We start from the raw sequence: 26699 nt of genomic DNA on the forward strand, positions 1-26699 counted from the left end.
GCTGCTATTTTGGACAGAGTTGGCCTGCCAGCTGAGAAATACTGCCAAACATTCAGGGCAGCCAGCTGGAATGGTGGGATATGTCCCAGGGCCTTTGTACAGAAATTGTCAGACAGGGCAACTCAGTGGTTGCTGCCGGATAGACAGGACATTGAGGCCCCAACCCTGAGACTGTAAGAGGCTGGGTTCAGAGGCACCAGCAGAATGATTAGATATAATGCTAAATTAACTGAGGAATATGTGGAGGTGGACTTTCCATGGAAAGAACTCCATACCCCTATGACCAAGGATGGAGGGAAGAAGGTTGAAGAACATCATACAGGGTAGCTCAGAAGGAGACTCAGAGGGTAAACCTGGGCTGAGGGAAGCCCATCCTTGCTGAAAGCTTCCATTACACTGTGTTCCTATGTAAGAAAAGAATAAATGCACACCTTGGTGACAGATAACAACCGGATGTGTGTTTGTGACCATGAAACCACCTGAACTGCCCAGGCAGTGGCATAGAATTTATAACCTTGAAACAAATATCCATAGTGAGTCTTGTGTTCTTCTGGGATTCTACTTCAGGCTTTGCCCTGGTCAACTTCTCACTTGTTTTCTGTCAGTTTCCATATTACAGAATAAATTTTTTAGGATTAATTCTCCCTGTGTGACTGCTTGCTGCAACACTTCCAATTTCAATTTGTAGGCCATTTGTTTAAAAATAAAATAAAAATAAATGTGCAACAGCATAGTTCATGATTTAAGACACTATTCTTCATTTGGAAGATGAACGCGTTAGTAGAACCCAGCTTGTGATGGCAACTTTTTTCATCAAGCACTGTTATGAAATATGAAGCATCGTGTGTGACCAAGTGGGATGTGTGCTTGGTTTACTTGCAAGTCCAACAGTAATAAGTGTATTTGCCTTTTAAATAATGTGATCCACTTTGTGAATGATTAGCTGGTTGCTCGAGCGCATTCTCCTGCATTCACACTGAAAGACTTAGCTTCATGAATGTCGAGGTCTAGCTGGGTGTATTTGAGGCCTGTTACCTGTGCCAGTATTCTGTTCCATTGGAACTCTGGTGGTGCAGGATTTGGTACACCATTAGATGCAGAAAGGCCTCTTTCCTCAGTATTACTTGGGAAATTTGTTGAGGATAGTAAAATGTTCATTGCATAGTTTGAAGTTGTTTTGGAAGATGATGAACAAATATGGATAAACTGAGGAATTTGTAGATAATCCTCTACGGAGAATTAAGTCATTAACTAAAGCCTATGAAATCATTAGATCAGAAATACTCTGATAGCGACTGAAAGTTCCACACTCATTGACTGTGGCTTCTAACATAAAAACACCAGGCAATGACCCCTTGGAGCATACAGTGTGCAAAGGGCAGTGAGTGGTCTAAGAAGTTTGTCTTGCTGTAATAACCAAACAGTGTTGCGAGCTGTCACAGGGGGAGTATAGGTGCTGGAGCTCAGGATGCTGCCATCTGCACCCTCCCCTCCCCCTCCCCCGGCTTGAAGTGGTTTCCACCATATACAAGGTTTACAATTTGGTTCAGTGGCTCTCAGCACCCCCACCATACAAATTGTTCCAGAACTCCTGGGGAAGTCTATTTCTATGCAGTGGAGCATAGGGGAGTCTGTCCAGAACTTGACTTCTGGTGGCTCTGGCTTCTGCTCTGTGTGGATCAAAGAGAAGGGACATTGCCCAGCCAACGGAGACCCAAGAGGAGCGGGGAAGAAGAGGCATGGGCTGTGGGTGAGCAGGGACCAGAATGGGGTCCCTGGTGGGGGCCAGGCAGGGCTGGTGCAACCGTTTAGGTGACCTAGGCGGTTGCCTGGGGCACCATTTTCTTTGGCAGCGACCGTGGCGGCCGGATCTTCGGCCACCCCTGTCGCCACCGGCATTTAGGTGGAGGGAGCTGGGGCAGGCGGGTGCGGGGAGGGCCGCCTGCAGCAAGTAAGGGGTGGGGGCAGCACACAAGGGAACTCCCCGCCTCAGCTCACCCCTGCCCTGCCTCCTGCCCGAGCACGCCGGGGCTGCTTCACTTCTCCCGCCTCCCAGGCTTGCGGCGCCTAAGCTGATTGGTGCCGCAAGCCTGGGAGGCGGGAGAAATGAAGCAGCCCTGGTGTGCGCCGGGAGGAGGCAGGGCAGGGGTGAGCTGCTTCAAGGGGGGTGCCTCAGGGCGGATGGGGGGAGCTGCTGCGGAGGGGGGGGCCTCAGGGCGGGGGCGCTGGGGAGGGGTGGGAGGGCGCAAGGTGGAAGTTTTGCCTAGGATGCAAAACATCCTTGCACCGGCCCTGGGGCCAGGAAGTGGCAGGAGATAAGCGGGAACCAGAATTTGCCCCCCGCCATTTGAATTGGCCACACTTCTGGCCACCCTTCCGACTGGCCAGTCCTCTGCACATGGATGCAGCTTCATGCTGATGCAAGTGCTAATACTTGTGTTACCTAAAACACACATTGCAGGCAGTGTGGATTTTATGTGAGCAAAGGAACACACCCGTGGGCTTTGAGTATCAAATATGATCAGTGCAGTGCACCTGCCATATGAGATGATGCATTACTAATATCCACACTGGCACTTTAGCTGCAGTTCAAGAAAGCAAACCCTATTCGGGGAGGGCACTTAAACACATACTTAAGGTTAAACGGGTGCTTAAATGCTTTTCTGAATTAGGATCTTTCTCAAGTACTTCACTTTCTATTTCTAATCAGATGCTGCTTGCAATGTTTTAAAGCTGGAGGTAAACGTGCAATATTAATGCACAGCAGCAGCAAACCAAAGCTGGTGTTACATGTGGTATTTCTGTAGCCTGGATAGAACTGCCTAGTCTTGTTTCACAGTCATCTGGGTAACAATCAGAGAAGCTCCAAACACACACTCTGATACAGATAGAAATACCCTCAGGGCAAAGCATATAAATTGTTATTTCATCCTGTTCTATTGTAACAAGTGCCCCCCCCCGAGAATGAAATTACTACAGCAAATTCATAGTATAGTAAAATAACAGTATTTATTTCAGACTCCCGTGCATTAAATTTGGCAGAGTATCAGTTGCCAATGCTCCTGCAGCTTTTGCTACAGAATATTTTCAAGCTTTTTTCGTGGCGGTGGGTGTTTACAGAAAGCGTATTCACTTTTTGGATTGTATTCATCTTTTTGCATTTGGAGGCCAGTCATCGATTCCTTTTGGCATTCATTGGCATCACATTCATCATTCAGGACTGATTCATTTGGATTTTATAAACGGGGCTGTAATATGCCATTCTGTAGAAATTCTTTCCTCTCTCTTAAGGTGTTTAACTCAGCTCTATATAATTCAACACAGAGGAACAGCAAGCTTTTGGAGTCCCATTTTCAAAAGCCACTTAGGGTAAAACTTTCAAGACTGCCCAGGTGACTCAGGCTCCTGAATCCCATTTTTAAAACTAACATAAGCACTTAGGAGCTTAAGTCTAAATGAAAGTCAGGGGACTTAAACTCCTAGTCACTTAGATGCTGTTTGAAATGTTTATATAAAGTTTACTAAAATGAAACTGAAGTATGGAATAGGCAAAAGCAGAGCTAATCCCCCTGCAATGAATAGAAAATTGAAACTTCACCAATTTGTGAAAAATGCTCACCGTTTTTGACCAATTCTAGAAATAAACCTTAATCCTGACTTGGAAGGTGAAATTTACTGTAAGGGTTAGGAGAGAATTTAGTCTCCTGCACCATTCATTTCTCCTTGGTGAGATTGCCAAATTAGTTGGTGGGTTTTTTTGTGACAGAAAACTGCCTGGAATCACCAAATGACTTAGATGTCTGAATTCTCAGTGGGGAAATAATGGCTGCAGACTGGGGCTACCAGAGGGAATCAATTAGAGCCATTTGCAACTGTGATATTGACGCCAGCCCATCAAGAACTGAAGGGTGAGACTGTCATAAGCACTCGGCATTTTCCTAACTCTGTTCCCATTGAAGTCAAAATCCCACCCGAGACTGTTAATCTCTTTCACGCAGGCCACAGAACAGAGCAGTTGAGTATTTTTTAATACATCAAGAGTAACAGTTGTGCATGGTAGGGGCTAATGAGGATGTGACCAAGTGGCCACAACTTTATTAAAACAAACAATAGAGGATTATCTCCCCATGCCTGCCACAGGTAACCTGGCCTGGAAGTACTGAACAGTGAAAAGAGGACGGCTAGGGTCAGCCCACAGCCTTCCCCCTTTTGATGCCTAAATCCAGACCAATCTAGTTATCCAAGACCTAATCAGCTCACTTAATCCCAAAACGCTGATGGGCCAAAACCATAGCCATGGCTTGTAGATCCAGGAAGGCTACTGTACAGAGAAACTCTGTCTCATCATGAGAGCACAGGCATCCCTGTGATTCCATCCCCCTTCTGCACAGAGAGTGGGTTGATACCTCTTTCCAAGGAAAGGTCATTGGCTCATTCCCACATTGTCCTGGCCGCCTTAGGACTGGGAGACCCAGCTGCACCACCCCACGGATGGGTCTCTAACTCCTCCTTAGGGCAGCCCCACCACAGCTACCACTAGCCTTTTGTTTCGCTGGTGTCCCCCAGCAGCAAACCTTGCTACTGAGTCCTGATCCGTAACAGTGTGTCCAGGTCCAAAATCGTTCACAGCACTGTGTTCCCTGTTGGTGTTTAGCCACCCGTTTGTGAGCCCTGTGTGTGATGCTATGGCCAAGAACCCAGCTCACGAGAGGAACCTGCCAGTCTGGTCCTGCAATTCCCGAGTGCAAAAGTGAAAGCACAAGTAATGCCATGAGACTGGAAGTGAACCAATATCCGTCCAAGCAGGGCAGCTATGCAATCCCAAGGAAGGCATGGCCAAACATGGATGGACATAAGCCCACAGACAGAATGAATGTCACCCGCTCCATGCTTGTATCTTGTGGTCCCTGTGGCCATCAGTGGTACCAGATGGAACTGCCCCAATTTGTATCTGTTTTGTTCAATCAGGTGTTTTGCTGTTTTTACTGACTTTTCTCTAGTCCATCTGACAGTATAGGTAATGGCTTCACGTTCCCTGCTAGAAGGATGTGCTGAAATGAAATAACCTGCTGACAACAACATGCATAGTTAAAACCTTAGCATAGGTGGAACCTACCTGTGTCTTTAAGTTGACTGTTTAAACAACTGGCCGTTGTCTGGGTTTGGTGTTACATCTCACTATGGCTGGAATAGTCTCTTTCACTTTGGCTGTTGTATATTTGAAATGTCATTGGGATCAAATATTGTTTAGGTTGGGATTCTCAGGGGGGCAGAAAGTTAGGTGGCCAACTCCAATTGAATTTCAGTGGGACTTGAGCATTTATATCGAGGTATGTCTGTCATTTCCTTCAGATTAATGACCTGCTCAGTGGAGTTAACCCCACTTGGTCTTCATTCTGCAGGACATTTCTGATGCTGTGGGCATTATTGTTTGTTGCTGCAAAACACATGCACCCTGTCTTCCCCCGTGCAGCAGTCCCCCACCAACACACGCAGAGTTATGTGGAATTATTTCATGGATGGTGCATTTTCAGCTGTCACATACAGCAACTTCGCAGCAAATCTGCACCTTTGACCTAAATTAATCAGATTGTTTGTATCCTCAGCGGTCCAAACAATGTGCATGTGTTCGCAAGTCTGTGTCATACTGGCTCTGTGGGTGCATGTTTCAATGTGTATGTATTTGTATTATGCATTTTGGCTATACAATAAAATGCACCGTGTTTGTTCTGATGAATGACACGCCCTCAATAATGTCGACAGTTAGGCAGGAGTGAATTGTCCGTGCAGCAGGAGAGCATGTGTTAGTACAACTTCTGCATTCAGAACCTTGTTAATACTAGCACACCTTTGCCTATCAGTAATTAGGCCATAGTCATTCTCTGATGATGTCTGAGAATTCCTTGGAGAAGTTCTAGTTAGCAGAGACCTGAAGGAATCCCTTTCAAGCTTCCTGACCAATAGGGAAATGAAAAATGAGGCAGGCTTTCTATCCCCTTTAGAAAAGACTGGCCTCATTGGTTCTGATTCTGGGAAGGGACTCGTCCATCATTATTAACTCACCATATTACTCCGTAATAGAGCGTTATGGGCCACATCCTCAGCTGGCTCGGTTGCAGTGAAGTCAATGGAGCTATGCCAGTTTACACCATCTGAAGATCTGACCCTGAAAGAGAGAGTAGAACAAAGAACCATCGCTGCAGTCGGGAAGTCTTTTCAATACAGAAGAAACAAACATTTAAAACAAGGAATCAGGAGAGTTCCTCAGCTGGGGTTTAGATTGGGGCAGGGCCCATCTTTTTGTTCCACTTTGGTCCAGCTCCTAACACAACAGGAGCCTGGTCCATGATGAGGGTTCCTAGGTGTTACCACAATGCAAATAAAGAATAAAATCTTCAGACCCTGAATGTGGAGTTCAACCTTTGCGAAAGCATCCTCATCTCTCTCTCTCTCTTCCCCTCCCCCTAGTCAGCTAAGCACTAATGCAGGAGTAGGGGGAGCTGAGCTGGCGTTTACCTCTTGTTCACCAGACACAGGGTAGTACCCCTGCACCGTGTCACACAACAGCTCACAATGATATAAACGTCAATCCGCTTTCATTTCTTATTTTCTCCAGAGAAGGTTTCTTCTTTGGTGTGTAAATGAATTTTATGGCTTGTTTTCCAGGAACAATGTGGGTTGAGGGTGGGGGAGGGGAGGACATATGGGGTCTTTTTCTGGTTTAATATGGAAATTACAAGGGGGGAGTTAGTTTCTTAATTTAGAAATCACTCTCGGAGGCTGGTTTCTCAGAAAACATAAAGCTCTGCCACATCACTTTTTTCACAAGTGATTAGGGAAGCTACTGTTAGGCAATTCAAAAGAAAAATGAGAAAACCACAGAGCCAGGATATGGGTGAAATCTGGGCAGTCATGTGGAAATGTCCTCTATTGAAAAGAAACATCCCTATTGTCCTTTTTCCTTTTCAGTGCTCAAATACTGTGGTGTTGCCAAAGTGTTCTCGTTGCAAAACTGTGCTGAAAATCCACCAGTTTCCCCAAATCCAATCTGAATTAGGATCCCCAGTATTTTATCTAACAAGTTTTCCCAATCCAGGTCCCAAATAGGCATGATCTTAAATACCTTGCTTAACTTTTAAGTACACGGACATCAACGGAACAACTAACATGCTCAAAGGTAGACACGTGCTTAAGTATCTTGCTGAACTGGGTCCAAGTTCCCCATTTTTTATGATCAATCTGCATTGGTCCCATTGCCAATCTGAAACTGGGGAAGCGCCCCAGCTCTCTGCATGTTGATACAAAACTCCAAGGGATTGGAAAGAGATCTCACCCTCTACATACATTCACAACTGCTTACCATTAAAAAGTCCTTAAGTGGTTTGCTGGATCAAAGCCTTAATAACCGATAACTTGTACTGATGGAACCCAATGAATATTTGCAATCAGTAAACTTTGTTGCATTTCTTCCAAGAGCAACCTGCAGCATGCCAGACGTTCAATACCAGCTGCATCACACACATAAACTACCTCTTTGGGGCACTGGACTAGATGACCTCTCGAGGTCCCTTCAGACACAGATGTGAAGTATGTGTCCAGCTCTTAGTGAAAGGCAGTCCCTGTCTCTATGCATTTGCACAGTGCATAGACCCTGATCTCAGCTAGGTCACTAGTCAGTGCCATAAAATAAATTATAATCAGAGTAATAATCCACCAACTGTTCTTACAAGATGTTCAGCCACTGGCCTTTTGGATTAGGAAAGAATAGGCTGGTTTGTTTTAACAGCCTGGTGGTTGTCAAAAGCCATTATGTAAATGCTCAAGGTTACTTGCCTCACTATTCTTTTTTTGGTTGGTTGGTTATTTTTCTCCCCCATTTGAAGGATTATCAGGCATCTGAAATGCAAAAAGAGAGAATTTCGTTAAGGGGCTGATTCCAAACCCGTTGGAGCCAACAGGAGTCTTCCCATCCATTTCAATGTTAATTGGATCAGATCCTGATAGAATTGCTTTAGGCCCCAATCCACTTAAACTCATGCTTAACTTTAAGCGTATGAGTAATCCCATTGAAATCAAGTTAAGCACGTATTTAAGTGTTGTGCTGGATTGGAGGCATAGACAAGAAAACAGAATGTCCATAGTGATGCTTCTGACTGAAATGTTTCAAAAGTTTACTAATGTAAGGAATTCTAACATGGTGTTACTAATTACTATGGTAATGCCCATCTACTCTGCTCAGGATCTGAGCCCAGTTCTGGTAGATGATGTACAGACACCTAGGAACTCAATCTCAGCCCTGAAGGGTATACAATCTAAAAAGACTAGTGGCAGAGAAAGGGAACATGGAAAGGTGGGAGAAAAGAGTGTAATAGACAAGCAAAGGTCTTAGGAGTTTGATGGGCACACGGCTTGATAGTTGCATTTTTTCCCCATATCTATGTTTTGTTTATAATGTAATCAACGAAGAGTATTGAAGCTTTAAATAAAAGCAGAAAGCTTTCCAGAATTCTTGCTTCTGTCTAAGAATCTCCATGGCTTCCATCTCTGTAGTGTCCGAAAGCCTCAGAAATATTAATGGATGTATCCTCGCCTCACCCCTGTGAGATATGGAGCTTTTATAGCTGCAGACTTCAAGTATTCCAAAGAATTCTTCGATGGGTTGGAGTCAGTGATGGGAGAAACAGCTGTGTTAACAAAAGAACCATCCAAAATATTGGTGCAAAACTCAGACTGAACTAACTTGACCTCAGCTGAACCTGAACTTTTTTGAGATTTGGGCAATATTTAGGAATTATTATTAATGCTTCTGCTCTTCCTGGGCTTAGGCCAAGACTGAAAGCAGAAATATCATGAAACTAGCTTTTCTAGCAATTTTTACAATTCAGACAAATTCAGTAAATACTGGATATCTACAAAGAATACCTCTACTCATGAAGTTTCTAGCTTGGTTTCCATATTGTCAAAGCTCTGATAAATTTGGATAGGCCTGTGTCTAAGAATCCAAATATTTGGAAGCTTCAGCAAACTGTCAACTCTATTCTAATTCCTTTGCTAGTATTTATAATATTGAAAATGTCAGAAATACAAAAGAAAATACTCATTTCCCAGCTAAAGCTATCTTGAAAGCAGGGTTTGTCAGTTTAGCTACTATGGGCATTGAAATCAGTGGAGGTGTGCCAATTTCCCCCACAGCAAAACATTTTCCCTATGGTAATAGACACCATCGTAAATCATTAGTTAGATCACCCTGGATTCAAGAAACTCTCAACACTTCTCATTCCACTCAACTGAGTGAGAAGAAAGCAATTAACTGTGGATACAGTTCTCCGGTCGACGTTGCAAATTATCATCATAACTTGTGCTCCTGCTTTGCATACAGCTTCCATTGACCTCAACGGACACGCCACATGTGATATAGCACAAAACGTGCAATAGAGATGCACCTTGTGGAACAGGAGAATTTTGCACTAAGCAAGTTCACCTTCATGTGCAGAATAGCCGTGTAAAGAAGTGGTATGGTTATAGACATTGTTGAAGAGGAAATACAGAAGCACTCTTACCTACAGGAATGAAATCTATCTTGTCATCTAGTTGGAAGACTTATGAGAAGGAATTTCCTGTTGTGGCCAATTTAATCTCTCCTTCTCCCCACCCCCCATTCCATCTTTGCTGTGCCAACCACTCCTCCTCTATCTGAATATATTTTCAGTACGGCACATTTAGTTATCAATCAACAGGAATCTCAGCTGTAGTTGTGCTTGGTGGACAAGCTGGTCTTTCTTTACACCAATGGGGAATGCTTGAAATAGCCAGACACACAGTACTGATTGATGCAGCCACAGTTTACACACCTAGCTTCAGACAGTTTGAAACTGCAGGAATTAATGGCTTATTATTAGGAAAATACATCTGCTGATCTTAAATCCATTTAAACATTGCAGACATAATCACTGGAGTTAAAGTTTAGTGCCTGGCTTAATGGGTATGAATTAGATGATTGTCTCTTTCTCAGGTGTATTTTCTTCGTATTAATATTTTTATGTTTAAAATTTTCCTGATTTTCTTTAAAAGAATTAAAATATATGCATTAATTTCCGTAGTCTAGATCAGAGGTGGGCAAACTACAGCCCGGGGGCCACATCTGGCCTTCCAGATGTTTTAATCCGGCCCTTGAGCTCCTGTTGGGAAGCGGGGTCTGGAGCTTTCCCCACTCCAGCGCTCCAGACGGGGAGCGGGGTCGGGCTCTTTCCCCGCTCTGCACAGCTCCTGGAAGCAGCAGCTCATCCCCCCTCTGGCTCTTATGTGTAGGGGCAGCCAGGGGGCTCAGCACGCTGCCTTGACCCCAAGAGACACCCCCGCAGCTCCCATTGGCCGGGAACTGCAGCGAATGGGAGCTGCAGGGGCGGCACCTGCGGACAGGGCAGCGCACAGAGCCACCTGGCCTCGCCTCTGCATAGGAGCCGGAGTGGGGACATGCCACTGTTTCTGGGAGCTACTTGAGGTAAGCACCACTCGGAGCCTGATCCCCTCCCGTGCCCAACCCTCTGCCCCAGCCCTGATCCCTCTCCTGCCCTCCGAACCCCCTGGTCTCTGTCTGGACCACCCTCCTGCACCCCTAACCCCCTCATCCGTAGCCCTACCCCACAGCCTGCACCCCCAGCCGGAGCCCTCACCCCCTCCTGCATCCTAACCCCCAGTTTGGTGAGCATTCATGGCCTGCCATACAATTTCCATACCCAGATGTGGCCCTCAGGCCAAAAAGTTTGCCCATCCCTGGTCTAAATTGAGGTCTTGTCTTATATTTTTGAGCAAGGGAGTAAAATCTCCCTGTGTAGCTGTGTAAGACCTGCCCAGAGCATGGGTCTGGGTCTAGTGTGGAGAACAGCCCCAGTTCTCCAGATTCTGCCCCATGTGAACAGGGAGTGGGAGTAGGGTAACCAGACGGCAAGTGTGAAAAATCAGGGCTGGGGGTGGGGGTGGGGGGGTAATAGGAGCCTATATATGAAAAAGACCCCAAAATCAGGACTGTCCCTATAAAATCTGGCCATCCGGTCACCCTAAGTGGGAGGAGCTTTGGCTCTGGCTCAAAGAAGCTGCCCAAGTGCAAGAGGGATAATGAGTTACACTCTTTCAAGGGCTTCAGTAACTTTCCTCCCAGAGCAAGAAGGAAGCAGGGAGTAATTGTGCCTCCAAGCGGTGTCTGACTCACAAAGCCATCTGGAGCTATTCCTGGACTGGCACAATCTGTTGTAGGAGCAGCAGTGATCTGTATCCTCTGTATAACCTGTATGCTCAAAAGGTCTGTTACACCCTCACCCCACCCTCTCCTCTCCCTCTTTGAATACCTGTGAAGTGGCTTTTCCCCACCCCTCCCTCCTGGAATGCTTGTGGGATGAATGGGCTGGTTGAACAGCTGGAAGATCAGAAGAGCCCCCAGGTAGACAAGGGGTCTGGGACTCTAATTATGCAGCGCTCACACACCCAATTCATGGACACTGCATGGACACTGTCTGAGTTGGAGTGTGACCAACCAGACGCAGCCAAGTCATCTCTAGTCGCAGGCCATGACACTCTGATTAGGCAGCAATCACCCGTCCGATGCATGGACGCTGCATAGACACTGTCCGAGGTGGAGTGTGACCAACCAGACGCAGCCAAGTTATGTCTAGTCGCAGGCCATGGGGAGCAGGTCCTTAAAAGGGGACGGGGCCATGTGCTCAGGAGTGCACTCACAAGCTTGTACCTCCTGTGAAGGCCCTTCGCCCGGACTGCTTGGCCAGTGGTTTGCTGCGTTGCATTCCATCGTGCCTTGGGAAGACTTACCTTCATCACACCATCCATCGCTGTGCTGTGGGACACTTACCTTCAAGAATCCTGACATCCAGTGCCGTGCTTTTCCTGGGAGCGTGAGTATGTGAGTGTGAGTGTGGACCCCCCCCCCCCTGCTTTTGAGCTTAGTTATCAGTATAATGAACGTGCTGCTTTCTGCCAAACTCTGGTGGGTCATTAGTCCTCCCTAAGCTTTCTAGCTGGCCCAATTTCGAGTAACACAATCGAGCTCTAAAAGCATTGCCTAGTCTCGTGTATGTGTCTGTTCGAACTGGATCCAAACTACAACCCCAGACCTGGAAGATCTGGACTCACGTCCTTGCCTTTATAGGTGCATATTTAGAGCTGTATATTTCTGTGTGTCCGTGCATGGTTCTGTGTATACATGCTTCTGCATGTATTTCTGTGTGCTCTGACATGTGTCATTGCATCCAATGTATTCCATTTTCCCAGCATCTCAGGCAATGGCAGGCAGAGCCAGGCAGGGGACTGTTCAGAAGGTGAACATATCATTTAATAGCCAGGAGAGCATGCAGCCTCACTACACCTCCATCTGCTGATTTCAGGGGTGCCTTCTGCTGAAGATGTTTCTCTGTGGGTTCCCTTGTTACTGCTGCTCACAGGGCTCATGGGGTGGCTATGACCCACCAGAGGGAAGAGGAGTCAAAAGGCTACCTCCTGAGTCCTCATGAAAGATCCCACAGGGACCATCCAACCTCAGAAGCTGTTGGACCAGAGAGAAGATCAAACACCAATATGATATCAAAGGTAAGAGGCATAGTCCCAAATCCTGGAGGAGAAGGTTATTGGCATGGCAATGCTAAAATGATGGAAAGCACAAATACCTATATTGGTAGTCTGGGAGAGTGCCTCAGGGATGTGTTTAGGAAAATGTGCAACTGTAAAATCATGAAGCCTCATTCTAAAGGTCAGAAAACGAATCAGAATGGGAAAAAAAGAATACTGTGTGACCCATGTGTTCAATAAACAGACATCTTCAATTCTGAATATCAGTAACTGCCATGAACTGTTTTTGAATGAGCTATGGACCAATAACTATTTGGTGAATAATTTCAAATAAACAAATTTCAATAAAATCACAATTTGTTCATGGACAATCTACAGCAGGGGTCTGCAACCTTTCAGAAGTGGTGTGCCGAGTCTTCATTTATTCACTCTAATTTAAGGTTTCGCATGCCAGTCATACATTTTAACGTTTTTAGAAGGTCTCTTTCTATAAGTCTATAATATATAACTAAACTATTGTTGTATGTAAAGTAAATAAAGTTTCTAAAATGTTTAAGAAGCTTCATTTAAAATTAAATTAAAATGCAGAGCCCCCCGGACCGGTGGCCAGGACCCGGGCAGTGTGAGTGCCACTGACAATCAGCTCGCGTGCCGCCTTCGGCACGTGTGCCATAGGTTGCCTACCCCTGATCTACAGACAGAAGCACAATTTAAATTAACTATTGCTTATGAAAGTTCTAGTGACATTTCACTTCTGAAGTAATTCATAATTCAGATCACTTAGCAGGAAAAATTTCACAGATGGAAGGATAAAAGCAGGGATAACCAAGCTAAGACTTGGTCATTGTTCAACTCAGTTGTAAAATCCTATGTGGGAAACCACAAATAGTGGAATGAAATGCTAGACTCCATTGGTTTGAATCACCCACTATTGTTTTTCAGTACTTTTATTTTTTATTTTTTTTTTAAGAAATGGTTATAGTTTGTACTTTTGCATGATCAGATTCCCTGGTGCAATTATGCACTTAGTGCATCATGATGTAATTATGTACTTAATGCATCACATATAAATAGTAACATAAAAGGTACTGCGAGTTTCTATAGCAAACCTTTACTTTACAGGCCATCAGAATGCACCAAATATTTATATAGTCAGCATAATGTGGGCTTAAAACACTTAAGGAATTATTGGGAGCATTTTATATTAAGGATGTTGACCCCATTTTCTCCTACATCTTTGAGTAATACTCAATGATTGCTTTGAACACTGCCAGTACTTGTTCGGTAGCAAGTTGATAAAATGTAGTTTTATTTGGCTAGTTTAGCTTGGCTTTTCACCCAGAACAAGGCACATTCTAAAACGCCAAGCACAATGGTGCCATGTAAATAATAAATACTCAGGATAGATCCTGCTGTCTTTGTGCGCGCAAAACTCCCAATGATTCTGGTGGGATTTGGGATGTAAGAGGAATGTGAGGTGGTCCCAGGGGTTTTGTATTGGTCTAACTTATGCCATCAAAATTGCTTTGTCTCCATAATGCTTCTTTTAAGAACACAATAACTGCCACAGTGGGTCAGACCAATGGTCCATCTTGCCCACTTTCCTGTCTCATTCCAGAGCTTCAGGGAGAGTGTATAGAACAGGGCAGGTGGGTGATCCATCCCTGTCTTTCCCTCCCAGCTTCTGGTAGCTTAGAGGGTTTGGGTCACCTTGAGCATGGGATTTTGTCCCTGATCATATTGGTTAATAGCCATTGAAGGACCTATCCTCCATGAACTTATCTAGTTCTTTTTTGAACCCACTTGTACTTTTGGCCTTCACAACATCCCATGGCAATGAGTTCCACAGGTTAATTGTGTGAAAAATACCTGCTCATGTTTGTAGTCAACCTGCTGCCCATTAATTTCATCAGGTGGCCCCTGGTTTTTGTATTGTTTTTGTATTGTATCATATCCCCCCCATAAGTGTCCTCTTTTTTAAGCAGAACAGCCCTAATCTATCCAGTCTCTTCTCTTCTGGAAGTTGTTCCATACCCTTGATCATCTTTGTTGCCCTTCTCTGAGCCTTTTCCCATTCCACTATATCCTTTTTGAAATGGGGTGACCAGAACTGGACACAGTATTCAAGGTGTGGGCGCACCTGGATGTATATAGTGGCATTATGATATTTTCAGTCTTGTTTTCTATCTCTTTCCTAATAATTCCTAAAATACTATTAGCTTTTTGACCACTGCTGTGCATTGAGATGAAGTTTTCAGAGTACTATCCTTAGACCCTCCAAGATCTCTCTCTTGAGTGGTAATAGCTAATTTACATTCCATCATTTTATATATGGTTTTGGATTTTTTTCCCAATGTATATTATTTTGCACTTATCAAAGTTGAATTTCATCTGCCATTTTGTTGCCCAGTCACCCAGTTTTATGAGATCCCTCTATAATTCCTTGTTGTCTGTTTTGGACTGAACTATCTTGAATAATTTTTTATCACTGGCAAACTTTGCCACTTCACCGCTCACTCTTCACTGCTTACTTCACTGTTACCCAAAAGAGGATAGCTTTGATGGGGGTATGTCCCCCACATCCTCTGCAGTGAAGACTGATGCAAAGAAATCATTTAGCTTCTATGCAATGGCCTTCTCTTCCTTGAGTGCTCCTTTGGTACCTTCATCATTTAGTGGCTCCACTACCCGTTTGTCAGGCTTCCTGCTTCTGATGTACTTAAAAAATCGTATTGTTCATTTTTGCATCTTTAGCAAGTTGCTTCTCAAATTCTTTCTTGGCCAGCCTTCTTATACCTCTACACTTAACCTGCCAGAGATTGTGCACCATCCTATTATCCTTATGAAGATCTGACTTCCAAATTTTAAATGAGGCCTTTTGCCTCCATTACTCTGCTGTTTAGCTATGGTGGCCTCTTATAGACTAAGTCAAGGATTTAGGCACCTAATTAATTTTGTGGATCCCTTCCATAATGCCAAAGTCTGCCCTCCATTATGCCTATGCAACTCACTGGAGTCAGCTAAATAAGAAAGAAAGGATGGTCCCCTGATTAGGGCACGAACCCTAGGCCCTGGGAGAAATGGGTTGATGTGTACCCCTGTAGAACCTTGGGCAAGTCACCTCGACTCTGTGCGTCAGTTCCTCATCTGTAATATATGGATAACAGCACTGCCCTACTTCACAGAGGAGTTGAGAAGATAAAGGCATTAAAAGACTGAGGGGCTGTGATGGTGGGGACCATAAAAGTACAAGTCTATGAGTCTATAATGAGCCTAATTTGGAAAAACATTTTTGTCCTGTATTTCAGTGCAGATATTCAACAAAACTGCTATTGTGTTTGCAGTTAGAAAATCCAAGGCACGGCCTTGTAGTTAGCCCTCTACTGTCGCTACATGAAGAGGCTGCTGTGAGGTTTCTCTGCCTGACACCTGTTCAAAGCTTTTGTTTCCTGTCTGCGAGCGTTTCAATGTGTTGCCAAGGTTTACTGAGGGATGGAAAGGAGACAAAAGGAAGCTAAGGTGATGGCCATTAACACAAAAGGTTTATTTAATGTTTCTTTGCTAACAATTTTATATTGAGGTTGTCCTTGTTCTGCTAATCTGTACACCCTGTTCTTTACAAACATTATGAGCCTGATTCTGTATGCTTTCTCACTACAAGCCATACGCACTCCCATTGAACTCATTGGGACAATTCGTGTGCGCAGATTCCTCCACATAAGGGTTGCAGAATCAGGTCCTAATTAAATAAGCCTCATGACATCCTGTGTGGTAGGTGAATATCACTATTTCTGTTTTACAGAGCGAGGAATGGAAGCACCGAGAGACTAGGTGCCTCGATCAAGATCACAAAACAAGTCAGTGGCAGAGCCAAGAAAGCCCCAGGAGTCCTGGTTGCCTCTAGAGCATTCTAAGTTCATTTTATTCCCTGTGCATTGCCTGTGTACGTGAGGGTTTTTTGGGTGATGGTGGGAGAAGATTAAGAGCCTGATTTGGATCTCACTAACACTGCATTACACTGGTGTAAGCAAGGTCAGAATAAGGCTGTGGGGCTAAATTTAAAAAAAAAAAAAAGCTCAGGGCCAGATTTTCAATGCGCTCTTTCTCGCCCAATGATGATTTAAGTTTTTATCCACAGTAGAACAGCCATTGCGCCAGAGACTGGGAGATGGGAGACCCTGGGGGGATAAACCTTGTTTGACAGTCTTTTAAATGGTATCAAAGATGGTAATAGCTGTCCTTGTGGGGAAAAGGGGAAGTAGGTTGAGATGGGCTGGAGCTGTTGTTATTGCTGCTGTAGTTAAAGTCTGACTCTGTTTCACCCCAGGTGGTGGGTGGGCTTCAGCTGGAGCCAGTAGACATGTTGATATTATCTGGCTTCTCTCTCTGGCCTGGTCTAGTCAGGACATCTTTCACACCCAGGATGACGAAAGCCTTGGGCCCAGGAGACAATGGGAGCGGTGAAGTTTGCTCCAGTAGCCAATTTTTCTCACCAAAGTCTTTCTTTCCAAAAGGGGGAGTGATGGGTGGAATAGCCCATCCCCTCATTATTTTGTTCACCACTTAGGCCTAATATCTGACATGCCAATTTTGGTTTATTAATATTCAGTCTTCAACTCCTCTTGTTTACCAGGCATGATCTTAACACAGTCCTTGAGTTATGTCAGTCGGCCTTTTGTTTGGACTAATTCAGACTTTCTGTCTCCTTTTTGTACCTTTTTCCATCAACATTTGTTGTTATAGGTTATTGTGACATTTTATAAACTTTCACTTACTTACTGGGAGTCAGGAGACCTGGGATCTATTCCCTAGATTAGTTCTATTCCCTATTTCATCTGATTTTCACATTGAATTTCTGGAATTTGTACTTGATGATAACTCATGAAAAGTAAAAGTGAAGCTGAGCGGTGAAATATGGCTACTGAGCCAAACTCCCCAGAGTCTGAGTGTGTTTGGATTCAAGGCTTTGGATGGTGTCCAGCTATAATTGAAACCACCAAGTTCTGCACAGCGTGTAAAATTCCTCCAGAGATGCCTGCCTGAGTGTTATCAGCTAGAAAACCATGAATGGTATGAATGTTTAACATGTTTTCTGAGAGCCAGACTCTTGGCCAAAACCTTTAAAATTGCACTCTTAACTTTCAAGCGATTAGGCTAAGGAAACATTGTAGCACTATCCAATTTATGCTTGTTTAAAAACAGAGAAAAGTAGCTTTTGCAGCTCTGTAAGGTGGACTTTTTCCTATGGCATCTGAGGGTTCGCATTCAACAGGAAAGAAAATAGTCGTCTTATTGTTAAGTCCTTTACCTCTTTTCTCTCTCTTTCTCATGAGCATTTCGAAGTGTTTGATGATTACCTGATTCCTTAGCTTGAGCTATTTGACATTGGACTGGAATTTCCATTTTGAAATACCCTTGATATCAAGTTGTCTCTTCAGTTTCAAGAATTCATGTTTCGTGATACTCATAACATAAGAACATTGGTGGGGAAAATAAGAATTCATTTAGACATGTACAATGGAACAAGGTAGTGCTATGTATCAGTCACACATTAGGAGTACACAAGAAACAAATGAAAAGCTGCATGAACTTTATTAATTTCTGATTCTTTTAAATGCATTGAAGTTTCTTTCCCCTGTACTAGTAGAGGACCCCGAGAAGAGCAGTTATTGAATATTGCTTGGGTCACTGTGTTTGGGTTACCTTTATCACTGAAGATATTAGGGTGCTGTTTGTGAATATATGTACTGCTTTGACTGGTGTGTGAAACTAACTGGTAGGTCAGCTATGGTGCAACGTTTATAGATTCCTGGTGGCATGGAGCGTGGAGCCTGCCGCTAATGCTGGTGGCTGTGGGTTCACATCACCTTGTATTCATGGAGTGTGAAGAGTAAAAGTTGCTGTACCTTTGCATCAAATTTAGATTCTTTTTTAAAAAGATCTGCTATGTTTCAAACAGTCATTATTTGGGGGAAGTTCTATGGCCTATGCTACACAGAAGGTCAGACTAGATGCCCAATGGTGGTCCATTCTGGCCTTAGAATCTATGAATCCTACCAAACCTCCATATGCCACAATTTTGAATGTAGTCATCATCAAACATACCAGCCACAAAGAAGACCCTCTCAACTGTCTCCTATTCTGATGTCCTTCCCGGAAGTAGAGCTTCATGTCATTATTACTTCCAGATGTACTATCATAACCCAGTAGTCACCATTGATTCTGTTTATGGTGCCTGTGGGTGAATAATGAGCTGGATGTCAAGGCATCCATGATTAATGCCAACCAGGGGCGGCTCTAGGAATTTGGCCGCCCCAAGCACGGCGGCATGCTGCAGGGGGTGCGCTGCCAGTCCCGCGGGCTCCGGGGGACCTCTTGCAGATGTGCCTGAGGAAGGTGCGCTGGGAGGGCGGCAGGCGGCTCCGGCGGACCTTCCGCAGTCATGCCTGCGAGAGGTCCGCTGGTCCTGCGGCTCCAGTGGACCTCCCGCAGGCATGACTGCGGAAGGTCCGCTGGAGCCGCCTGCCGCCCTGCCGGCAAAATGCCGCCCCAAGCGCGCGCTTGGCGCGCTGGGGTCTGGAGCCGGCCCTGATGCCAACACATTTTGGAAGTGACATTAAACCTTGTGCTTCTGGGTTTGAGCCAACCTCTAACTATTAGAGATAAGGATGATCTGGGGAGCAAGTTATCCCACATATGCCTGCTGTGGTGTTCTGACAACTTTCTCTGAAGCCACTGTCAGAGACAGGATACCAGACAAAACAGATCTTGGGTCTGATCCAGTCTAGCAATTTCTATGCTCCTAATAAGACATTTGATAGGTTGTTTCTGGGTTTTATTCTTGTTGTGTCTCTAAGAAGTAAATAATCTAATACTTTACAACTTAGAGTAAGGAGTAGCAGCTGCATATGACTTCATTATATCAGTGACCTACTGAGTGTATAGGTTTGGAGAGGATTCCTTTTTGGTATCTTTAGGGCTATACCTCCAAAAATCCATTTTTGACTAAGTCTTCTATCATACTGCAACTGCTGGATACTTAGCTAAAAACAAGAATTCATATGCATTCCTGGGGTAGCAGAGTCTGCATCCTAAAAGTGCAATTTTTTATTATACGTCTTTGAATATGTTCATGAGAACATAGGAACAGCCATACTAGGTCAGACCAATGGTCCATCTAGCCCAGTACTCTGTTTTCTGACAGTAGCCAATGCCTGATGTTTCACAGGGAACGAACAAAACAAGGCAATTATGGAGTGATCCATCCCCCGTTATCCAGTCCCAGCTTCTGGCAGTCAGCGGTTTAGGGACACCCAGAGCATGGGGTTGTGTCCCTGACCATCTTGGCTAATAGCCATTGATGGACCTATCCTTCATTAACTTATCTAATTCTTTTTTGACCCCAGTTATACCGTTGGCCTTCACAACACTCCTGGCAACAAGTTCCACAGTCTGACCGTGCATTGGGTGAAGAAGTACTTCCTTAAGTTTGCCTGTAATTTTCCTGAGTGACCCTTGGTTCTTGTGTTATGTGAAGGAGTAAATAACACTTCTCTATTCACTTTCCCCACACCATTCATGATTCTAGTCATCTCTTTTCTAAGCAGAACACATTTGAAGCTTTCATTTTGGTGATTTCATGGAAATTTCTGTTTAGTACATCAGTACTAACATAGGCGCTGACTCTGTGGGTGCTTCCGGGCTGGGAAAAAATGGTGGGTGCTGAGCACCTCCCACCTGTCAGCATGCTCCGCGAATCAGAGCCTCCCCTCTCCTTCCCACAGCCTACAGCCCACCGTGAACAGCTGTTTTGAGGCATGCAGGAGGTTGGGAGGGAGAGGGAGGAGTGAGATGTAGTGTGTTCGGGGGGAGGGGGAAGAACTGGGGGCGGTGGGAAGAGATGCGGTGCGGCTGTGAGGGAAGCAATGGAGTGGGGGCAGGGCCTGGGATGGAGCCAGGGGTCAATCACCCCCCACCGCTTTGGAAAGTCGGCACCTGTGAGTACTAAAGTAGTCCCCTGGACTTCAATGGCTTAACTTACTGAAAAATAGACCTTAGTGGGCTGCTTGCATACTTAAAGTTAAGCAAATGCATATGTATTTGTAGGCCTGGGACCTTAGGGCCTGACACAAAGCCTATTGAAGTCAATGGAAAGACTTTTTGATTTCAATGTGCTTTTATCAAGCCTCCAGTGATTTGACCAAGTCCACTCAAGAAATCAGTGGTGTAGCCAGGAAACCAACCTGATCTCCTAGAGTCCCACAGCCAAGACCATCTTTTTCAAGAGGTTCATGGGTCTCTACCATTAGTATTATCTCTGTGGTGAGGGCTTGAACACTGCATTAGCAATATTTCATACTCTCCTTTCCTCCCCCCACCGCCCCGTAGTCTTTATTTCCAGTTTTCTCAGGAGTGGATTTTCTATACTGCCGGGACAGCATTGCTGCATCTAAACAGTAGAATTTGCTGGATATTTTATTAACTCAGATGCCTTCTGTGTTTCATTCCCCAGCAAACTAGGTGTACAATTTCTGTACCAGTGACTGAACTAAAAATACTAATTTTAAGTTGGAAAGTGAACACTATTTCCTTTGCAATATGCTTTGCATGAATTCTTTGAGTGCCTAAAGGAGTGTCACTTTTATTCCACAGCCAAACACTGATCTGCGCAGATGAATTCCTGCAGTACATCTTGATGAAACATGGGGAAGAGCAGAAATAGCTTTAAAAGGGCTCGGGCCACTTACTGTATCACAAAAGATTAATTCGTTTTTTCTTTAAAACATTTTAATAGCTTGCACTATGTGTATATCCAAGCCAAGATAAAGTGAAGGCACAGTCAACTATTGAGTCTACAAAAAATAAAGTTTATCCTGGTAAAAAAGAAATTTTGTTGAGAGTTACAGGGGGAGAAACTGTGGAGGGAGGGGTGGTTTCCACATGGTTTAGTCTTTTGTCTTTCTATCAGCCTATTTTTCTGCTATTGGCAAAATGATCAAAACTTGCTCCTGGATGTCAAAATAATGGCAAAGAGGGAAGATTAGGCAAATAAATGGACAAACTGGGCTTCATTTTAATCCCACAGAGCTTTGCCCCCTCAGCATTCAGCTGACTTCACTGAAGTTACACCTGATTTGCTTCCAAGGCCACTGAAGGGAGACAAATAATTATGATCATTGACAGCTTGACTGAGTCCAACCTTTTTGTCAACAAAGCAGGCAAAGCCATAGCCTGCTCCTGTAGGATCTGATCTTCAGAGGTGCTGAAAATCCACAACTCCAAGGTAGGTTAATGGGAGTGTAGACAATCAGTCCCTTTGGAGGCTGTCTTAGTGCCAAAAAAGGAGGGGGGCGGCAACAGCGAGGTAAGTCACATGCAATAGTTATATATGTGGCCTGCATCTTGCAGGAGGTCAGACTAGATGATCATAATGGTCCCTTCTGATCTTGAATTCTATGATTCTATCTTGTTGTGAAACCCTAGTGGAGAGAAGATGCTGACAATGCTTACTGTGGTGTAGCTAGGCAGGGTCAACACTAAACCCTCCACCCTTAGTTCACCTGGACTACCTACATCATGGTAAAAACTACACAGCCTGGTAATCACAAGGATTTCACAGTGACATAGCAAACACTCGTTAGCTATTTGAGGTCGTCATTGCCAAAGAAAGGTAAAAATGCATCTTTCTTTGGCAATGAAGACCTCAAATGAGGCCTATAGCATACAGCTTTCTACCCATGTTTTCTCCCATTTTGTGGCAAAAATCTTTAGGCGATAGAGGCTGCAGGATAAGAGCACAGTGTAACCATATCATTCAGGAGAGCAAATATTGGTCTTTGGAATGCATCATATCACACGGTGTTAGCAGAAATATATCCCTGATGACTCCCTTCAGCTCTACCCCAGGCTTCTAGGATTGTATTAAATGACATTTTTGTAAGCCACACAGGTTTCTACAGTAAAATATGCTTATATCTCCTTCCTGATTTGAACAAAGACCAAAACCAAGCCAGGCCTGTTGCTTTTAGTGCTTACATAGCTGTTCTGACATCTGAAATATCCCAGTGTGGACGCTGTCCTCCTGGCCATCACCCTACTGCAAATATTGGGAGATTTTCCAAACCACACAGTAGCTGCTAATTTGTCAAATCCACAATGTAAGTTCCAAATACTTGACTAGGCAGAACTAGCTATAAATAATTATATTTGCCAGAAATAGCTGTATTTACCAGGTTTTGCTAGTGGGGTCACCCATGGAAAAAGAGCCAGCATAAAATGTAACTAGTTAATGTTTTTCTGTTGACTGTTAATAGGGTGACCAGATGTCCCGATTTTATAGGGACAGTTCTGATATTTGGGGATTTTTCTTATATAGATGCCTATTACCCCCCACACTCTGTCCCGATTTTTCATACTTGCTATCTGGTCACCCTAACTGTTAACATTCTGTGACACCAAGGCATAAGATAATCATCAATGAGGAGAGACAGAGGGTGCTTAATCAGAACAGATGCTTGTGTCTTCTGATGAAAATTCCCATTCACTGTCTGATGTTCCAAGCTCACATTCAGTCCTCTGTGCTAGCATGTTCTTATTAGTGTTGTTAGGAAAAGTCATCCATGCAAGCTGATCTGCTGTGCCTTTTTAATAGCACTAACAGTGATAGTGAATTTTCAGAAGGCTGTTTACTTGTGTTTAGTGTACTCAGGAAAGGATTCCCAGGAAAAGCACTGAAACATCATGGAGGAATTTGATCTTACATGAACCTCTATTGACTTCAATGGAGTTGGATCAGGAATTAATTTTGCCACTTTAGCTCACCTCAGAATATTGTTGGTTTTTTTTCATATTATCATACAGCTGTACCGCCTTGGGGTATATCAAAAGATCTCACAAATTAAACATGGTTGAGTTAAATTATTATTTGGATGGAAGAACTCCAAAGTAAATAAAGGGTTGTCCAGAAAACCATGGTGGTGATTCACTACATGGCCATCTTCCTTCCAACTGTGAACCAACCTAATTCCTTAGCATGGTAGTGATTGCTCTGTGCTATTATATTAGGATGAGACATAAAAGCCAAATCCTGAACACTTGTGGTTGAGAGATCAAATGAGGAGGTGCTGGAACAAACTGATATGTTTAAGAGCAGTGAGTCCCCAGGACCTTCTGCTCCAAGTGTAAGGTGCAATTTTTTGATCTTACCTTCTGTAATAAAAACGTGTCTCTGTGTAAAATTATATTTTTAAAAATTCCTAAACCAAAACATTTCACTGCACACGCTATTCCCCGTGGGGAGAGGATGAGAGAACAAATATGATAGATGTCAATCACATTGCTCAATGCATTACTGGAAGGAGCTCAGACTCTACTGTGAATAGTGTGTTATGAGGACATATATATAATAGATTATATTCATCTGTGAGTTCAAAGGGAGTTTAAAAATAAAGTGGCTGACAAAAAATAAAGTGACTAATAAAAGTATGCAATCTCATTAAAATCAGCCTCTATAATGGAAATCTGGAGGATAGCAAATGTGGGATTTATCTTTAAGAAAGTGATCCTGGGAATTATGAACCAGTGAGAATTTCTTCACTAAGAGGCTGATTCCTGGATCTTTTCTCTCCGGCACAAACTTAAATTGACTAAGACAAAGGGAACTTCCCTCCTTCCTTTTGAAACATCCTGTCCCCGCATTGGTTCCTCTGGTCAGGTGTCAGCTAGGCTAGGTGAACTTCTTAACCCTTTACAGGTAAAAGAGGCATTAACTCTTAACTATCTGTTTATGACAATGCTTCAGTACAAAAGATAAAGGACCAGATTCTCTGGTCTGCTTCAGTTCACTTTGTGAGCTTGTTAAATGAATGTACGTTGGCTAGAGAAAGCACTTGGAGAATTTTCCCTCTGTACTAGGAATCTCCAGCCAGTGTAAAGCTGGCAGAAGCAGTTCTCCCATATGGCATCACTGCTTTTTCTCATGGAGATGTGCCTCCTGGCATAAAGTGGAAAGAGGGTGGAAAGGAGGCATGTTGGAGAGAGGGGTCAGGAGGCAAGATGGAAGTGGGCTTCCTAGGGGACAGAAGTGAAGTGTGGTGGGGAAAGAGTCTGCTAAACCGGACTCTCTGCCTATCATTAAAAATAATATTCTTAAATTCCATTAAATTCAGTTTAGACATCCAACCTAGTACTTAGTTATTACATTCTCTATGTGACAAATCAAGCTTCTGACTCATTTAGCTTCAGAGCACAAGTCTAGATCTAGGGGCTTTTGATGCATGATTTGCACTTATATTAAGTAAGGGAAACCCATCAAAAGGCTGCATTAATACTGATTGGTTGAGAAAAGGGTGTGTACTGCCCAAATTACATGAAGCTTGAGTTAGGGGGAGAGCAAAGAGGACTATCCCGTTGCTTCTGCTGAAGAAGCAGCATCCCTGGCTTTAAGTAAAGTTAAGAGTCCTGTCCGAACAACAATCTGCTAACAAAAATTATCAACAGGCAGACAGGAGTTGCTAGCAATCAGTGGCAGAGCTTGGAAATCTGTGCAGTGCACTGGCATATCTAAGCAAGGACATCTGTTCCTTTACATTCTGCTATATAGCATAAATCCCTTGGCTTCCCACCAACACATTGTAAAAAAAACACTCGCAGCTTTGTGATATTATATAAAACTACACACAAGGGGAAAGATGTCTACCCATGTACAGAAGCTCGTTAACTGGTGGAGTTCAATTGTCAAGATTCTCTGTGTGAACCAATTAAAAGAAGCTAATTGGGAGTATTTGGCTCTTCAAAATATTTATGAAGGTTGACGCAAATATTTATTTACAGATCATCTGCTTGCAGATTTTCCCATCTCTGTTCTTTTCACGGCTGTTTGTAGCCCATTAGTCCAAAACATCCAGCGCTTGAATGAATAGTGAATTGACAATGAGCTAAAATAGTGTTTTTATATATTGAGCAATAGATGTTTGACAATGCATTTATACTCCATCTACCATGAATGTTGGAATTTTTTTCCTTCCAAATTGGATGGCTATCTCTATATTTTTCATGGCCGGTTTCCTCATTCTGTTGCATTATTTTCATGGAGTGTCTTTGCTGATGGATGCTGATTGCATTGATTCAATCCCATAGGATTCTTTCACCAGTTACAAATGGTGGCGCACATAAGGCCCCTTCAGATCTGAATTGAATCAGATCTGAATTGTCTCTTTTGCCAGCCTTTTGTGGGAGATGCATTTTTGAGATTGTTTTCCTGAACCTATATTATTTATACATATTCCATTCCTTACAATTAACCATGGCGTTGGAAGCTGAGAACCCTACCAAAATGTTAGTCTAGTGACAATGCTATCAATGACTATCCTGGAGGTACAGTTCTTCAGGAGAGCCGCTGAAGATCATCAATCTTTGGAGAGGTCCTCTGAAGATATTTCAAGCAAATAAGCCGTCTGGCAACTAGATAAAAGATGGCTTCTGAATCTGAACTCCTTTGAGTTTCAGGGAGTGCCAGTTTCAAACTGCCGAATTTCAACTTGCCTCTGTGATTTATGGTTCTAGTTCAGAGCCAAACCCAGGGGGAGTGTCTGTGTTGTTTGCTTTTGAAGTATCCAGCTTTTTCTGCTATCAGAGATGAGATGCAGAAGTAGATCTACTGGCCTCTTCATATTGCTATACTAGAACAAACTATTTGGTTTATGTAGTCCGGTGTCCTGTCTGACACTAGCTAATCCTGAACTCTCCCTTGTAGTATATTTAATTCTGTAATAATATACCACAGAGAGAAAATGTCTTCATGACTCGAGGTGATGAATATGACTTCAAAAACTCAATATTAGCATGTGATGGTGGGAAGATCAGATCAGATATTTCCTGAGGTCTTTTACATTCAGCGATTGTGTCCCTAGGGAAATCCATGCAACAGAGCTATTCTACACGGCGAGTTAGTGCATGACAATCCAGGAAGTGAATCTACAGCTCACCGGCTTGTGGTTCACTAATGTCCATGTGACCACTGCTACAGCACAGCGAACGTCACAGAGTGCGCACTTCAGGACCTCCCACGTGGGACATTAATGCAGTTCAAGCTGGTGAGCTGTAGATTCATATCCTGGCTTGCC

At 43.8% G+C, this 26699-nt stretch overlaps 1 protein-coding gene across 7 annotated transcripts in view; it reads left to right on the top strand.

Annotated features, from left to right (window-relative positions):
• Positions 1-26699, top strand: part of ANKFN1 (ankyrin repeat and fibronectin type III domain containing 1) — a 275486-nt gene that overhangs the window by 98147 nt on the left and 150640 nt on the right. For all 7 annotated transcript variants that reach the window (XM_039501569.1, XM_039501570.1, XM_039501567.1 and 4 more), the window contains one exon: positions 16379-16433. The gene's annotated coding sequence lies outside the window, so the exon portion shown is untranslated. The remainder of the gene's footprint in view (positions 1-16378; positions 16434-26699) is intronic.

This window comes from Mauremys reevesii, linkage group 15 (assembly GCF_016161935.1).
Source record: "Mauremys reevesii isolate NIE-2019 linkage group 15, ASM1616193v1, whole genome shotgun sequence".
In the NCBI taxonomy this organism is placed as follows: Eukaryota; Metazoa; Chordata; order Testudines; family Geoemydidae; genus Mauremys; species Mauremys reevesii.